The sequence below is a fragment of the Prinia subflava genome, chromosome Z (genome assembly GCF_021018805.1).
Source record: "Prinia subflava isolate CZ2003 ecotype Zambia chromosome Z, Cam_Psub_1.2, whole genome shotgun sequence".
Classification (NCBI taxonomy): domain Eukaryota; kingdom Metazoa; phylum Chordata; class Aves; order Passeriformes; family Cisticolidae; genus Prinia; species Prinia subflava.
Window position 1 is genome coordinate 89,662,519 of NC_086283.1, and position 12,948 is coordinate 89,675,466.

The following is a 12,948-nucleotide window of genomic DNA, read 5'->3' on the forward strand; positions in this document are numbered from 1 at the left end:
GGGTTTTTTCCAATATGATATGTCTGAACAGGAGGTGAATATCTCTTGAAAATAGCAGAATTCATCCTTGTTTTCCACAACTGTGGCTAGAAAGTTATAATATATTTTTTTCATTAGTCTACCAAATTGTTTGGTAACCTTGAACTGATGTTTCCATCTAGTTGACAAAGAATTCCATTACATTCACCACAAGTTTCTGTCTTTTAACTGGATTTCTTATAAAGGGAACAAATTTTTCCCCCTTCCAATGTCTAACTCAAAATAAATTTTAGACCAAAAAAACCCACTTTGATTACATTCTTATTTCTAAAAGAGGTGAATTATTTGTAATCTGGAAAAAAAAAGGGAAGGGAAGGGAAGGGAAGGTGCGGGAAGGGAAGGGAAGGTGCGGGAAGGGAAGGGAAGGTGCGGGAAGGGAAGGGAAGGGAAGGGAAGGGAAGGGAAGGGAAGGGAAGGGAAGGGAAGGGAAGGGAAGGGAAGGGAAGGGAAGGGAAGGGAAGGGAAGGGAAGGGAAGGGAAGGGAAGGGAAGGGAAGGGAAGGGAAGGGAAGGGAAGGGAAGGGAAGGGAAGGGAAGGGAAGGGAAGGGAAGGGAAGGGAAGGGAAGGGAAGGGAAGGGAAGGGAAGGAAAGGAAAGGAAAGGAAAGGAAAGGAAAGGAAAGGAAAGGAAAGGAAAGGGAAAGCTACTTTTCTGTAAGTTTGTCTTGCAAAGAAAGCTCTTCACCTGCTATGACTTCTTTCTTCCCGTCACCCACATCTTATCAAAAACCCTCCCTTGTGCTGTGACAACAATGTTGCTGCTATGCTGAACCTCTAAGCATGATAATTATGTACGCTACTTGATTGAGACTCTAACATCATCCCACATGGGAACTGGTAGAAAAGATGAGTATCTAATTTAACACGATTTGACCACACTTCCCCAGACTTGTGAGACCATTCTCAGTCCTCTGCTTCTCTCTCAAATGGAATCATCTGAAACTGACTGCTAGGTTCAAAGATTACTTGGGAAAATGGCATACATGCGATAGAACTGATAAGCTGACAGCATAATTGCACAATCTTCAACTCCAGAAGGGTGATTAAAATCAGCAAATTAGAAGCTGAATAGGGAATATGTTTGTTATCTTTTGAAAACACCATTTCCTTGACCGAACAGGGTCACCTCAGTTACTCAAAATTATTCTCTTGCATTTCAGCAGAGCTCTTACAAGGACAAAAGAAGAAAATGGAAAAATATTTCCTTTAAGGAATACAACAAAAGACTGTGACTGTGAATTCTCCATGTGTCATGTGTTCCAGTCTATCAATATAGACAAATAAACATGTAAGAGAAATTGAAAGGAAAATCTATTTAGTGGATTTCCAGTGCCTTTGCCATATCATGACACCCTTTATTCCTCTTCATTACTCATTCTTTCTCTTCTTCTTTTTCTGTGACAGGAGACCTCACTTTAAACAAAGTTTGACCAATACCCATGTAATCCAAACAATGAACTCTGATACTATCAGTCACCACAAAGATATGTCGAACCGTGGGGTTTGTAGTCTGCCTTAGAGAAAGTGGAGGTTTTTCTCCCTTCCTAATTATGCTGACAAATATTCCTTTGTCAACAGATGTGGAAGAGATTGGTGACTACTATAGACACACACCGAGCACATTTATCTCTCTGAAAATGCCCACTGACATTTCTTTGAATATATCAGGTCAGAAGTGGTTTTCTCTCTTTTCATGATTCTTTGAACAAGGAAAGCTCCACTTTTTATTTTTCTATGGGCCACAATGCAGTATAAAGATGTCCTCCCTACCAATGAATCCATAATTAGTAGTTACATCAATCATATGTGTGGAAAATAGGAAAAACAGTCTTTGTAATCCTGGCTATCTTCTATATAATGTGTAAGATCCCTTCAGAACATGTGTTGACATTCTGTCCCTTAAGAAGCTATGAAAATATAAGTCATGGATTTTTCTAAATTAAGGATTTCATTTCCAGTATGGATTTAACTCTTACATTTTTACATCTATAGTGTAGACTTCTACCTCTCAGGTGTCCACTAGAATGGCTTATAGAAAATAGAGAAGAAAAGACTATGGTCATGGGTTATGTAAACTTTTTCAGACCTCTTATGGTATCTTTAAGACACTGGAAAAGCCTGATTCTCTTCACTGGTTATCAGAAAAGCCTAAACTAACCAGCTCAGGTAAAGAGATCACCAATTATTTCAATAAATTTTACTACCAGAACTTAGTACAGCTGGAAGTAAAGACAGGCAATACTGAGTTCCTTGTGAATTACAAGAGTCTTTCAATGTAAAGTGTATACTTTGGAGCTGGCTTTCCCTTCTTCAGGAGAAATGGTCAGAGTTTTCTGCTTGAAATTTGAAACCAAAAAATAAATAGAATTCTAGCTCACAGATACTGAGAAGAATCCTTTCTGTTGTTTGCTATAATTATGTAATGGCTCATATTCCAATTATTAGGAACTCATTTTGTGAGGTCATGACAAGAAAAAAAAGTCAAAATTATACACTGTCCTATGTATGTCTGCTACCCTAGGGCCTTAGCTGCTTTAATAGAACTCACTTACATGTGGACTTCTGACAAACATTAACAGAGCTTAAGTTAATGTTTACAGATATAGTAGGTGTTTTTTAGTTTCTTCTGTTTTTTTAAATATACTGGAGAGTGGACAGAAAACAGTTTATTAACAGGAAACTAGCTTGAGTTCATAATAGACGCATGTTGTTACTATTTATAGCTTAACCCTTTACCTACTGCTAGGCAAGGTTCCACGCTCCTCCTTTTCTTCACAATATTCCTCATCTTCAGAAAATATTGCAAAACTTATCCTCTAAGCCCCTCTCACTTTCCCCCTAGAAATTCCCAAGACCTAGTCAAATCAAATCAATTTTCACTTGTAAACCAAAATCAGCACTGTATCTGTGTGTGTATAATATATATATATAAAAAATCTGGTTTTGCATCACATCTCCAAAACTTAGTCAAAATAAAACCATGGCTGAACTCAGTTTTTAAGAGCATGAAACATGCTGAGCTAGTTTAAGGGCTGATTGCAATATTTTCATGTAAGAAGCTGCATTTCATTAATGACATACTATGCTTTGTTATACTTTTAAACTCATATACTGTCTCATAAATTGGCTGATGATTGTCTAATGAAATCCATCAAAAAGTTGAAAACAGACCTAAGTTAAGCTTAACTACTGCCTGTTTACACAAAAGTTATTGGCAATGTTCAAAGTAAGGAAAAATTTTGATTTACCATAAAAGGGTATGACTTCCAATGCCATTCCTTTTCTTGTTTTTTTAACTTCTCCCTCAACCTTACTGACTTGAAGACCCATCTGAAGATTCTAAACTCTGTTAAAAATGCAATAATTAATAGCTTAGCTAGATCTAAGATAACAGAATTAAAATTTGTTTTTTAAACTGGTGGAATAATATTTTTTTAATATTAAATAAATGTATACTTTTATCTGACCTCAAGAGAATACTTAAATGAGAACTTTGCATGCAACAGTAGGTTTGACTAAACAACCATAAAAATCATAATAATTCCACTGACCTTAATGTCTGTTCATTCTAAAATAAATTTATGGCCATAGCACTGGAATGCCTTCACTGTGACAGGCCATTTATATCTTTTGTAGACCTAAAGATTTGGAGGAAGTCAGTAAAATATGTCTTGAAACACATGCAGTAACTTACCTTTTTAATTGTAAAATCTCAGAACCAAGGACAACATGATATGCAAAGTATTAAATCAAACAGATTGATTTAATAGCTTGGGATATTTTAAAATGGTTTGGATTGTTTTTATTTTGAATTGATGAAAGAAAATACAAAACTGAGCAATTATCTGAATTTACAAGATTCTTTTCTCCTCCAAAATAGTGCAAACAATGTTAAAATAATGTAAAATAATTATTCTAATATAATTTATCAAGAAGAGGTAAATAAAATTATAAGACAGTTCTAGAAGATTTTCGTCACAATGCTTGTATCATTATGTCTTACATCAGTATATTAATTACTCTAATTTTATTTCTAAAACATACATGAATTTACTATCAATCTTATTCACAAAACAATCCCTTGCAAATTTGTCAATCAAGATCTCTATGCAGACAAATTTCAGAAAAGATAATAACTAAAAAAGGATCAAGTTCAGAGTGTTCTTGACATACATTCATAGATTTGTATGTTTACAAAATACCACATACTGATACTACATGCAAAATTTGCAAAAGTAAATTGGGTTTCACTACCTTGAATGCTCACACTTTTTCAAAAATCTTACTATGTACCTACACTGCTACAAAATTTTCTGCATAAATTCCTTTGGCATCGTACATATGACAAAAAACAGTAAAAAATTTGATCTCACAGTTTCTTTTTTAGCTTGAAAAAGCAGAAATCCTGTGACTTTTCAAAGCTCACTTCTCCCCAGCCTTGCTATTTCCCATGCTCAATTCTGCAAATACTCAATTCTGATTCAGCATTGTAATCACTACTGGAAATCTTGTGGCCATAGCGGCAGCCAAGATAGCTGTCTTATCTTAAATTAGATATTATGACTATAAGAAGATATGAGTGTGGTCTAAACTTCCCTATTTCTGTACCCCTTCCTTTATCTTGCTAGTTAGAGAGGCCTTCATGCTGCTTTATATACCAGCTGGCTACATGACCCAAACACACAAATAAAACTAGTATAAATGAAAGCATAAAACTATAAAATAATTCCAAATGTTTCTACATGAGTTATTGGAATGGCCATTTATCAAATACATATAATTTACACATGTTCCTTTTCCATGTTAAGTACAGGTGGCCCATGCACCCTGGTTAAAATCAGTAGAATTTGTCTCAGACTGATGGTATGTGACATGTCATGATATGAGTCCACTGGTGTCCCCATATGTTATCCAGGCCTGGTGTTAGCTGGATTGTGGTTACCCTGCACTCACAGCATTCACTGAAAATTTATCTTGAATTAAGGTGATACATACTTTACTTGCAAACATATGTACAACATCTATAGAAGCAAGGAGCTTTCTGGAGGCCCAGGCTGTCTTCTGTTGCCTATCTGGTGAGACTCAAGGCCCTCAAGTGTGTATAATTTGTATGTTACCCCTTTCCCTCTGTTCCATGGGGAAAGCCCATAAATGCAATGCCTAAAGCATTTGTTAGTTCCTGAATGAGTTTGGAAAGATGTTGGTATTTCTTCACTTTTTCCATCATGGCCTCTTCTAAAGATGTGTCAGGATACTCGTGTCACACTGTCACAGCCACCACAGATGCTTGGTTCTCCTTCACACAAGCTACGTCCAGTTCCTATAACTCATTATCTCTTATATGTGGTTCCTGAAACATTGTCCAATCTTTCTTTTTAGCTTCCTTTGATAACATTTCACAGATGTAATCTTGCCTTTTAATTCCTGCATCCTGTATGACCGGGCAGTTCCTGATGATATGGAAGCATGTTTCATTCTCAGCCTGGCAGCGCCTGAACGACTTGCTGTACATTTCTTGTCTACTCCTTGCCAGGAACTCTTTTGTGGGGTAAATGTTGACAGTGAAATCTTCACAGACGGATGTGAAGTGTAATTTTTTCCTGTTCCAGTTCACCACCCAGTTCTTATTCACTCCAAAGCAAGAGAAACACTTCAAGGAGACCAGCTTGTATCATCATCACTGCATGCCTCGTTTTCCTAATTGGCACAGTGTATCTAGCAACCTGCATGCATCCACATACCCACACATCCATGTCATCCGAGTAATCATAAACCTGGAAAGTGGGATTGAAGTATTGAGCTCCTTGCCAGACCATTAATCCAGAGGCCTAGGAAACACATTTGATAAGGTGTTCTTAATCTACAAAATAGTGTTCCTGGAGGTTTGTCATTACTGTCTGTAAATCAGCTTATAGAACAGACTACAAATGTCAGATGGACCAGCTGGTGAGATACCAACTTCAGACCGTTCCTGGAAAAAAAAGTCATCTGAAGAATGCTTCAAACTCTCAGGAAAGACCTTCCAAAAATATTTTTGGGGGCAAATGTTCTATTTTTTTTTTTAATCAAGCAGCTTTAAAGTAGTGATACTCACTTAGCTGACTACTGAAAGAGATTACCAGAAGAAATAAGATTTTTGATATCTGAGATATGCATTCCTCCTTGGCTGAGTAAAATACTCTTAGAAAAGGCCATAAGAAAAGATTTCAGAAAAGACTAAAATCAGATTAAATAAGTCTGAGAACAAACATGGTCAGTGATATGGCCATTCATTTTATTTTAATAAGAACACTCAAAGACCACTCTTGAAAGCAAACAAATCTGGTTCCTCAAGCAGTCAAAACTCAGTTCTGGTGACACAAGAGCTTCCATTAGAGTCTGGAAAACTTTCTAAAGAGGTTCAAGATGTCAGGTAACTAAATATATGTTAGGTGCAGAGGTATTTGACAATGGTGCCAGACTGAGTTAATCAAGAAGCTGCAACATATAAGTTCTGGACAAGGTCAACTAGGCTAGTTTGGCTGCAGAGTTTGGGGGAAATATTGTCCTGAATTGCTCCACAGGGAGTTATTTGGACTGCTGAGCTAACTTTAAAGTCTCTGCAAAATGTGCTGACCTGAACCAAAGTCTTGGCTCTGAGCCCAGCCCTATTGTAGAAGATTTCCATAGACAGTAGGCAAAATTTAATCCAGGTGTAACACATCCACTGCTTCACTAACAAGCACAATATCAATAAAATTAACTCTGCCTCTGGTTTATATGTTGGCTATTTTAATAAGCTCAGTGTGGTCACTGGATACTTGGACACTGATATACTCTCATAAAACAACTCTGATGATGGTAACACAATTTTTTTAGAGAGAAAACAGAAGTTATATAGACAGCAGAAATACATTCAATTGCTCGTGCTTATTACACTGACAAATATCCTGGAGATGAAGAAAAATTGTTTCTTTAGATGGTATGAAAAAAGACCTTTTTTTTTTTTTTTTTTTTTTTTTTTTTTTTTTTTTTACTTCTCTCAGTACAAATCCATTCCCATGTCACTCTGAATCTGCCACTATTACTGTTGAATCATCTGAACAAATGCTACTACACAACAGAACCCACAGTAAAACACTGCATATCCATCTTTGGGATTCCTGATTTATACAATGTTAACCATGAATTCTGAAACTTTCTCTGTAACTAACAACAAGCCTCTTGAATTTTGAGTTCATTCTGGTCTCAAAAACCAGAATTTCCTAGGAGCTGAAGGAAATATGTGCATCTTCATTTTTTCCAATTACACTTTTACAACATATAGAAAATCTTTAGATATGCAAATATTTTGGCATTTTTAGAAATGCCAAATGGCGTTGCAATGATAGATCTATAGTATGACAGTAGCTGAGAAGCTGAAAAGAAGAATAACACATCATGAGCAACTGTTTTGTTTTTCACAGAGAATGAATTTTCAAACTGACAAAAAGCTACTAATCATAAACTTCTTATATCACAGCAGAACTTCCCCTTTCATTATGATTACAAAATTTAAACAATTTCAACGAATTGTTAAAGTTATATTTGTTACACTCAAGGATCATTTTGCAGAAATTGAACCATCTTGGGGTTTCTTATCAGCAAACATTTCCTCCATTTGATTAAAACACTCTAAGAAATCTCTCTTTCTAAATTAAAAAATAAACCCAAAGCTATTATTTCCCCATGATCTAGATCCACTGATACTGTAAAGCAATTCCTAACTTGAAATGTATATTTAAATTCAAAATTTTATCTAAAAATTCTGCTTTGACCTCTTCTCCAAACTTAAGAGTTAATTACTCTGTTTGGATGCTGGTCTATCCATGAGGTCTTCTGGACATTTAGCAATTTGGTTTTTGCATGGATAGAACTGTGCTTCCAAAGCAGTTTGGTGTCTGGATCAAACCTCCAGAGCAGACACTTCTCTTTTCAGTTTCACTAAAGAGCCTGATCTGTAGATGCACTCAGAGTATGCTCAGCAGAAATTGACTCACAGTGATTTACACTGCAAGGGAAATGGTCTTTTGAGTCCTTTGACAAGTAGACCAAGTCATCATTCTGGTGACAAGTCCTGGCCTCTGGTCCCTTCTTCTAGGACAACATGCATTCCATATGATTCTCAGGACATTCCCAGGTGAATTAACCTACAATGACTGGGTGTATCCAGTGGCAATTCAGTCCTTTTAAAGACTCTCCTGGCTACCTGAAGGCATATGGTGGTGGTGTAGGCAGAGGAGTCCTGGCATGGATTGTCTTGGGAGCCTTGCCTTTTGTCACCCCTTTTCATGAGTTCCTGGCAGCGCCTCTTTCATATACAATCATGCTCATGACTATCATATCTAAAAGGGTTGATATGCAAAAGCACAATGTCTTTATATCTCTGCACAGTACTCCTCTGGGAGGGCTTATACCTGTGTATTCATTGATGTGACACGTGTTAATATATTGGGCACTTGAGGAGGGCACATCTCATTATATCAAGAGCTACACAGCTCAGCTTGCATAAGGAAAAAAGGTTCATTGCAGCAGGTTCCAGAGTTACATTTCTGCAGATTGCTTCTAGCCTGAAGAAACCTTAGCTTTCAGTACACACTATTAGTTTCAACAGACCACAGCTAGTTAGGCAAAAGTCTGCTGGTTTGGGACTCTGGGAAACTGGAGATGCTTTTTAAATGTCTTTCAATGTGAAAAGGAACAGGAATTTATAATTCTGACTTTGAAGCTGAGTGCTTTATTTAACATTCTAACAAAATAAAGTATATTACTTTCTCTGTCAGCTGTCCACTATTTCAATATGATTCACATTCAGAAAGAGCCAGACTTCCAGACCACAAAACAAATTACTTATATAGACAGGTAGATGGAGCAGTGGGATCTGAATTACAGGTCTCAGCAGATAAAAATTATTATTGTAGCACCCCTGAAACAAAGAGTTACTGCAACCTACAGGAGTTTAAATCCCAGCAGGAGCCTGGTTTGCAACCTCACTAAAAAAGTAGCAATGTGTTCCTCACTGTAGAAAGATTGCTGCAAACTTCTAATTTGTCTTAAAATCACACAGCTTTAAAAGTAGGTAATCCTTGCAAAAAGCTGAAGTTTCTGCACTACAGGGATCTTGTTCTTCCTTGTGAGTGCTGCTTTGCTGGGGTGAGTTGTTTGTTTTTAGTGTGGGTTTTGTGTGTTTGTTTGTGCTGGGTTTTCTTACGAGTTTTTTCTGGGTTTGTTTTGTTTGTTGTTTTTGGAGGTGTCTTGGTTGGTTGGTTGATTTTTGTTGTTCTGTTTTGCTTTTCCAATGTGGGCCATAAAACATAGGCTGTCATCATGACCACATTTGTGTTCCTTCAAAAACAAGTAATATTTTTCTTCCTGATGAAGAAGATTAAAGGAAAGCTTGGGCAGTGATCCATATTTAAATTTTGCTTTTGCATTAATAGCAATACAATAGACATTGAAGAAGAATGTGTGCATCAAGGAAAAAGGAGATGGATAATGTTTCTATCTATTAGGAAAGAAAAAAAATTAATATAATTAGTTTTCACAGAGTTCTTACAATCAAAGTTACCGTTTTTCTGTAACCAAACAGTAATAAGTAATTATATTATGCAGACCAGCTGTGAAGGTAATGAATACAGTGTAATGCAATACAATGTAAGATTCTGCAGACTATGTAATTTATTTTGAGAAATTAGTGTCATCAATTAGCCTCCCTTCACAGCATGTTCTCAGCAAGTTATTCTTTTATACAGCTTCATAAATTAAATCTATCTGAACAATAAATAATATTGGTTATACAACATATCACGAGCAACGTGTTAAAAAAAGAAACAAAAATACCCCCAAAAAAACCCACCCCAACCCAACACTTAATTGTTAAGAAGCAGTAATAACAAGAAAAAGAAATGTGTGTGCACTGCAGAAAGCCCAAGATATTACTGAGAATAATTAATCCCCTACACCTAAATTCTGGCCTCATTGCAAACGTTCTTTGCGTATTGCCGTAGAGTTAATGCACTGATGGACCGACACTGTCTGAGTTATTACACATACCTTCAGTCAAAAATCCTATAAACATATTGCAGTTCCTAGGGCCTTGATTTTGTATAACACAATATTTTCTGTATTTCACCCCCCACACTTGAAGTTACCAGTTCCATTCCCCTCAGACTCAATGCCATAGCTACAGTGACTTCAGTGCTGCAGGAACAGTGGTCCAACACAAAAAGTTGATATGCCAGAGAGATCAGTACCTCATGCATGTTGAATAGACTGTGGTCTGTAGTGTAGAGTTTGAAGAACTACATATTCATTTAACGTTTGGTAATGTACTACAGAGCTCAAGATAACTTATAAACAAGCACATAGGTAAGTAAATAAGCAAGAAGAAACGCCCCCTCTTGCAGGAAAAAATGGTTAACCATGACTAGATTTGTAAGAAATTGATGCAAAGGAAATAGAAATTGCATCAGGAATTATAAAAAGAGTAGGCAAATAATCTGCAATTATCTTAAAATCTGTTTAATATTAAAACACTTCTACATGATTATAAAGCAACAATCAAAAATTAAAGATTGGTGGAAGATGTATAGCAGTAAATGATGCTGTACAAACTCATCTCTTTCTGGTCATCCTGTATTTTTGTGGTATGCCTAATTTTGATCTCTACAAACTTAGAATGAGTATTCAAAAACTTGCACCTAGAGAAAATGCAAAAAGAAAAACAGCACACCTGAGGATGTAAGACATTTGAAATCTGTTAAGGAGGAAAATCAGAAATTTCAGTAAGAACACAGGCTGTATTTGGTTCACTATGATATTACACTATGATATTTGATATATAATCTAAAAAAGAACACGAAAAAATAAAATGTATTGTAGAGAATAGATTTAACACAGATCACAAAGGGCATTTTCCATAACATTTCCTACCAACATTAATTAAACTAACACAATCTGTAAAACAAAAATTTTATAAAGATCCTATTGTATAGCAAAAAGGATTTTTGGCACATTTGTACCACTGATTAATACAGATGAAGCAGGAACATGGGCATTCTCCAAGAATATCAAGTATCAGTTAAAAGCTGAGCTGTAAAACATGAAAAGATTTATGCATAGAGTACTTCTGGAACCATACCAAATCCTGCAAGGTCTTAGTTCTGGTACTTGAAGAAGAAGCCCTTGAGTATTTCAGACATAATAAACAGCAGACTACAGACCCACAAGTTATGCCAAGTGAATTCTACTATGGTCCTAGAATCAGATAGGAAAAAATGGAGACTATGAAAATGAACAACAAAGTCATCAAGGTGAAAGACCTGTTGGAGACTGTGAATAAGCTGGTGAAAGAAAAAACATAAATGTAAATTACCACTAATCTACAGTGCAATGTAAATTATCCAAGATTATAGTAAGTGCTGTCAAGTAAGGCATGAAGATAAATATTCACTTAGAAGCTATATGAACACATTCCGTAGTATTTTCCATGTAGTGCATAATTCAGCGTAACAACAACAGTGAACACCACAGAAACATGTAACATCTCTCTTACAATATTGATGCCATCATACTATTCCTTTAATGGAAGAAAGTTAGACATGCTTCTGGCTATTTGAAGTCAGTCTTGCATTATGCATTCCACTCTTGCGTTACAGATTAAAGATCCTTCTCACCCAACAAGAAAAATAAAATAAATTGCTCATACCCTCTTTAAGAGGGGAAGAAATCCATGAAAAATATTTCTATGAAATTCTATGTAAATAGTAGTAACACTATGTAGAAGACTGCCTGCCTTTGAAACTATTTGAAAAACTTTGGTTCTTCTTTCTTAAGCCCTGACCTTTGGGACAAAATGCGTTTCCACTGATTGGGGTTTTTTTGCAGGAATAACACTGCCTAGAAGGGAGAAGAATTGTGTCTTTCTGATATTTTAAATTTTTGTTGCCTTTTCAAAGTCCAGTTTTCAAAGTCTTTACACTTCTCTTTAATCACAAATACTTCCATCAGATTCCATGGAACTACTGATGTACTTATTCTACGTCACATATTCTAGAACAAGTTGCTGAAAGTTGAGTTAGGAGGCACAGTTCAAAATTACAAATTATGTTTAATTTACAGCACTAGGAAAAAATCCTCCCTCAGCATTCTGTGACATCTTAGAAAGACATAAATTATGCAAGCTAACTATATTCGTTAAACTAATTTGACCTTTTTCTTTTATCCATCACTATGGGTAATGATTTTGTATACTATTACAATCCACTGAAAATAATAATACTTGTTTTTCTCAAATTAAAATAATCTAGCATCTTAACTACTTCTGGGCCTGAGTCATCTAGGGACTCCCACTCAAAATATATTTGCTCCTTACTACTAATGTATGAAACTTTAAACTCGAAGAAGAAAATTCAGCAGCATGTAATCAACATTGCTTGAACTACTGCACATAAAGCAACATGAACTGTGAAAGGGAGGGTTTACAGTTTTTTCTAGTTTGACATTCCAAAACAGATAGTTGTCTGTAAGTCTGTAGTGTATTTTACTTTCTTGAATGTGTTCAAATAGATAAGAAATGGTAGCTCAGTCCAGCAATTCATCTTTTCTAATGTTCTCCTTTTGACATTGCCTGGTGCAGGACATATAGGATGCCACCACAAAAACAAACTAATGAATCCTAATATTAAGAATGATTTGGTAAGAATTAAGAATAACTCTTCATCAAAAATGTTTATTTTTAGTCTCAAGAATAAAATTTTCCAACATGATGTACAGTCCCCACATATATACCAAATGCTTCATAAATTTCACATAGACTTGAATTTATTTTAATCCAAGAAAAAGTCCTTAGTTTGCCTGCTTCTTCCTCTGACATAATAGATTAAAAAAAAAAA